Source organism: Phalacrocorax aristotelis, unplaced genomic scaffold (genome assembly GCF_949628215.1).
Source record: "Phalacrocorax aristotelis unplaced genomic scaffold, bGulAri2.1 scaffold_50, whole genome shotgun sequence".
Classification (NCBI taxonomy): Eukaryota; Metazoa; Chordata; class Aves; order Suliformes; family Phalacrocoracidae; genus Phalacrocorax; species Phalacrocorax aristotelis.
In genome coordinates this window covers 283,977-289,658 of record NW_027441151.1, presented here as the reverse complement: position 1 = coordinate 289,658, position 5,682 = coordinate 283,977, and the positions used below count along the sequence as shown (strand labels likewise).

Here is a 5,682-nt window from a genome sequence, read left to right as displayed (position 1 = left end):
TCCATACACTTTACTGACCTCTTTTAAAGGAGGAGCATAAACGGTTTACTGTACTAGATTTGAAGGACGCCTTCTTTTGCATACCTCCAGGCATAAAAAGTCAAAGCCTATTTGCTTTGCAATGGGAAAGCCCCACCACAGAATGAAAGACACAGCTACCATGGACCGTACTTCCACAAGGATTTAAAAATAGTCCTACGATACTTGAGACTCAGCTGGCAAAAAAAAATTAGAGATATAGAAAAAACAGAACCCAGGGAGAGGCATCTTGTTACAGAATGCGGATGACATTCTGATAGCGGCACAAAGTAAAGAAAAATGTTTTGAAATTTTTAAATTTTCTGGGCCAAGGAAGATGCGGAGTTTCCAGAAACAAAACCCAAATAGGAAAAGAAGCAGCCATTTATTTAGGATTTGAAATATCTCAAAGACAAAGACAATTAGAAAGTGAAAAGAAAGAAACTATTTGTCAAATTCCCGAACCTAGCAGCCCGAAGGAACTGAGAGCTTTTCTGAAAACAATGAAATAGCATCAGCTCTGGATTCTGAACTATAGACTGTATGTAAAACCATTATTTGAGGCATTGAAAGACTCAAAAGGATAAATATTTAACCTGGACGCCCGGATGCCAAACGGCATTCAAAGAACTGAAAAGAGCCTCGATGATGGCCCCTGCATTAGGCCTACCTGATTTCGCTAAACCTTTTCAGTTGTTTGTCCACGAAAGACAACATTTAGCCCTTGGAGTGCTGACACAGCGACTGGGAACCTGGAAGAGACCTGTGGGCTACTTCTCCAAACAACCTGACCACGCGAGTAAAAGATGGCCTAGGTGTTTACGGGCAGTAGCAACAACAGCGCTGCCGATCCGGGAAGCCCCAAAGTTAACAATGGGACAGAAGATGACAGTATATGTCCCGCACATAGCGGTGACTGTTTTAGAACAAAAGGGGGGTCGTTGGCTATCCCTTAGCAGAATGTTGAAATATCAAGTTGTTCTGTTAGAACAAGACGATGTGGAATCGAAGACTACTGCTATACTGAATCCTGCTATGTTTTTAACAACAGAAAACCTTACGGACAATTTAGAACACGATCGCTTGCTAACTATTGAACAAGTCTATTCCAGCAGACCAGACCTGAGACACAAACCTCTGGGAAAATCCTGATCTGGAGTTGTTTACAGATGGAAGAAGCTCTGGGCGAGAAGAGAAGCAAATGGCCGGATATGCTGTCGTTATCGCCGCCGAGGGAATGGAGTCAGGGGTGCTGCCTGCAAACACCTCAGCACAGAAAGCAGTATTGGTAGCATTGAAGCGAGCTCTGCGAATGGCAGAAGGACAAAGGATAAATATCTAGACTGATTCCAAACGTGCATTTGGTGTGATCCACGATCATGGAGCTATTGGGAAGGAGAAAGGACTGCCATCAGCCCAAGAATCATCAATACAGCATAAAGAAGAAATTCTCCAACTTCCGGAAGACGTGCAGAAACCAAAAGAAGTGGCGGTAAAGCGTTGCAAAGCTCATCAATTTGGCCAGACGGCTGTAAACATAAGCAAACGACTGACCGATAAAGCTGCAAAGAGGACTGCAGAGCAAGGTATCCTTGCACTAGTACCAGTAAAACAGATCAGAATTCCAAAGTTGAAACCGAGATATAATAAATTGGATGAGCAATTAGCAGAACAATTGGAAGCATCACAAAACACAGAGAGATGGTAGGTAACACCAGAAAAACAAGTAATAACAACAACCACCCCACAAGTTATGACAGAACTTGCAAAAGAAAACCATGAGCAAACACATTAGGCTGTAGGCGCTACGGTTTTGAGTTTAAAAACATCTGTAGCGTGTGTAGGCACGACAAGAATAGTTAAACCCATAGTAGCTAAGTGTCCAATCTGTCCTAGAAATAATCCCCTGAACCAAAGGAAACAACCTTTAGGAGTAACAAAACAAAAAATTCTCCCGGAAATTATTAGCAAATTAAGTTCTCTGAGTTACCCAGACAAAATAGATATAGCAGTATTTGTCAGTGCTGATTGACAAATTTTCTAGATGGCCAGCAGCTTTCTCGTGCTGCACCGACAAAGCTAGAGTAGTAGTTAAGACGTTGCTGAAGGAAATAATACCAAGATTTAGAGTGCCAACGGGAATGTCCTCTGATAGAGCACCACATTTTTTTGCAGAGGTACTTCAACAACTTAATAAAATTTTGGGTAGAAAATGGGACCTGCATACACCCTGGAGACCACAATCAAGTGAAAAATTTCAGAACATGAAGCAAACACTAAACTGACATAGTGGAATATTATTGATCTAGGATGGAAGTATTGAGAAAATTATTATTTCAGAACTTCCAAACAGGGGAAATGTAACCAAAATGATGAAATCAACCAGAGACGGTGTTCCATTACGGGAACATGGAGCGTACCAATCAGCGTATCTGTCGATCTGCATTTTAGTCCGTAGGCGATCATTAATGCGATCAGAACAACAGACAACGTGCTTCTGTCAGAAAAGGATGAAAAAACGCTGTTTCGCTTAGCGGACTGAGAAAACTAGCCAAGACTGCCAAGAGTAAGAGCCGAGAAGCTAAAAGGTAATTCCGGCAGGGGGAGATCGCGACCACCGACTCACAGACCACCACCGACCCAAGTAACAGAAGAGAACAACGGAAGAGGACAACCGAGCCTGCGCAGCGATTTACATACGGAACGAGCAAGTTTGTACCAATCAGCAGACAGGACAATAATGAATATGTATGAATACGTAAAACATTGATCTACAAATTGTACGGGAAAGGTGCGTGAGGTACGCACACAAGGAGGAGCGATCCCCCGTGCATCCGGCGCCACGAATAAAGAATGCCTGCTCTTTAATACTAAATTGGTGTTGAGGAGTCGTTTCCGATTTTAACGCGTTTTTCGGTAACACAGGGAGTCAGATCAAGAGAGCCAGAGAACAACAAAACACCGACAGGCTACAGGACAGAGCAGGAGGAAAAAAAAAAAAAAAAAACGGAGCCAGAGCCAGGCAGAGAGAGGCGGAAAAAGAAAAAGGAGCCACAGGCTACAGGACAGAGAGAGGGAGGACTGAAAAGACGGGGAGGCAGGGAGACACTCAGAGCGAGATGGAGAAAGAAGGTGCGGGGGGGGGGGGGGGGGGGGCGCAAAAAAAAAAGTAAATTTTGCAGCAGGTAAGGAAAGAGAGGGGGCCGGGGGAGAGACAGGGAGGGCCCAGGACGCACAAGAGAGGCAACGGGGCCCCAGTGGCCCAGGACTCACCGCGACTCTCGCTCTCAGCGCTGCTGGCACAATTTAGCCGTTCAGATGCTTCTTTCCCCTCCTCTCCTCCCTGCCTCTTCTGCAGCTCCAGACTCTAGGCCGTCCTCCACCTGAAGAGAATACGTGGGTGTCTTACAGCTCTTACCAGATGAGGCTTCCTAGGCACGTAGCCTAGCTCGCCCGTGCTGGAGCTGGGGGCAGGCGCACGGGGCAAGGGGGGCCAGGGGAGGCTGAGGGGGAGCTCTGGTGAGCTGGGGAGTCGGCCATCTTCTGCACCCAGAAGCTGCAGGGGGAAAAGGTCATCATCCTCCTCCTCCTTTCCCTCTTCCCTTCTATCAGCTCCCGGGTAACTCCTAGGGCTGCCCTCACCCGCTCGCCTTTAGCATACCAGAAGCCTGCCTCGGCGGGTCATTTGAAGCTTCCCATCCCACCAGCCCCAGTAGTACAGGCACACAAGGAGATACCCCTGCACCCACCAAAGGGGCTCGCTCACCTCGCCGGCAGCCCTAGGCCTCACCCGACACAGGGAATCGTGTCCGACACACCACCACGCTGCAGCAAGAGCAGAGGAGGCCTTTCCTTACCAGGAAGCAGCAACGAGCACGGCGGCATCACCTCGCAGGCACTGCAGCATCGCAGGGCTGTTACCTGCGGAGAGAGCAATGGGGATCACAGGGACGCCACCGCGCGTGCACGGCTCCCGGGCTCAGTACCCAATTCTGGTCGCTGGGCAGCAGCATTATCTGAATTACTCTTCTCTATTAATACCATCCAGAAACCGTAACTTGGCTGCATCCACAGAGCTTCTATTCCTCTGCACCTTTCCCCCTCGCAGCCCCAGCAGCGCCATTCATTGCCTCTGCACCAAACAGCAAAGTGTCTCGAGGGAGGAGAAGCAGCACAGCAAACCTGGGGAACAAGGTTGGGTTCCCACCCCCGCAGAATAAGCCCCAGGAACTGCTTGTAGGCATGTGGCATCAGGGTTGTGATCGGGTTTTGGTTTGGTTTTCTTTTTTTTTCCCCCGCCTTCTTTACATAATGTAATAATTGGGGTTGCTTTTCCAAACTACTGAGTTCTGTGGGGATTTTTTGTGCTTTTGCCCTACAAAAAATGGTCATTTTCACTTTCGGTTTTGTGCATGAGAATGGTTGGTGGGTGCTTTTAGGTTGTTGTTCCTTCCCCCCACCCCCTTTTTTTTTTCCTTTCCAGCCGCACAAATCCAGCTGGAGTTGGCTTTCCCAGAAGCCCCAAGTTGTTTTCTTTCCACCAGAATTCTTCCTGTATTTTCACCCCTCATTGCAGGCCCAGAGTCAAGGGGTTTGAGGTATTTTTGTGCCCAGGCAGCAGCTCCCAGGCTGCATAAGCAGCCCCACAGGGGGAAGTCCCCGTTTGAGGGAATCGGCCCCAAATTGGGATGGGAAAGTGAAGAGAAGGAGAAAAAACCCTGAATAACCTGAAAAAGAACACCTACTCCAGCCCACCAAGCACCGGTCACCTTGCCTGACTCACCTCCAGGGCCCACATCACGCTCGGCTCATCGCTTAGCACCCTCAGATCACAAAAAAAAAAAAAAAAGAGTAAAACCCATAATGGAGCCCTATAGCCATCAGTCACATCTTCCCTCCAGTACTACACACAGACTCACCTTCTTACAGCGCTCCCCTGGGCTCTCCTCCGTTGCCCTGCACGACTCATCCATCTGCACCTGGAAAAACAGTGTTACTGAACAAGTCACCTGGAGGCACAGCAACAGCTTAACCATTCCACAGCTCCTGCGCCCACGTAGGAATACCATCTAGAGCCCAACTACAGCCTGCCGTTAAAGGAAATGCATTAAATCAAACGTTAAGCCCTCGCACATACAAGCCGGAACAGCAAAAACACGGCACGCTCGCGCACCCAGGGCGCAGCCCGACGGAGGTCCACGCGCACCTCGCCGGTTTGATGCGGAGCCACCCAGCATCCCTGCGAGCACAGCTGCAGGCGCAACAGCAGTTTCACCTACACCCATCTCGGCACGCAGCGCTTCTGAAGCTTTAAGCTGAAAGCCCTACCTTGACGCTTGGCCACACTAGAAGCGAGCCGTAGCTAGGACTCCACAGAAACACAGCAACACAAATTGCACACCCACAGCGGCGACAGCCTTGCAACTACTTAGACCAGGAACAACAGAGGAAAGTAAAACGGCTTCATCACCCGCACAGGAAAAGCGGCAGACGGAGGCAAAGGGTCAGCATTCATAGCCCTTACAGAACACAGGCGTTCTCTCTCCTTCCATTCCTAAACCCATCCCTTAGGTCTAAATATCGCAGCCCTGCTGTGGCAATAGCGAGAGCGGGGAACGAGAGCCCTGCCGCCGGCCGTTTGTGCGGCAGGACACAAAAACAGAG

At 48.8% G+C, this 5,682-nt stretch overlaps 1 long non-coding RNA gene across 1 annotated transcript; it reads right to left on the bottom strand.

The window, feature by feature from the left end:
* Positions 1-3,195: 3,195 nt before the first annotated feature.
* Positions 3,196-5,444, bottom strand: LOC142050957 (uncharacterized). The gene is made up of 4 exons (XR_012658230.1): positions 5,347-5,444; positions 4,938-4,997; positions 3,785-3,939; positions 3,196-3,401 (listed from the first exon to the last, which is right to left on the bottom strand). It is a non-coding gene; the product is annotated as an uncharacterized LOC142050957 (long non-coding RNA).
* Positions 5,445-5,682: the final 238 nt, after the last annotated feature.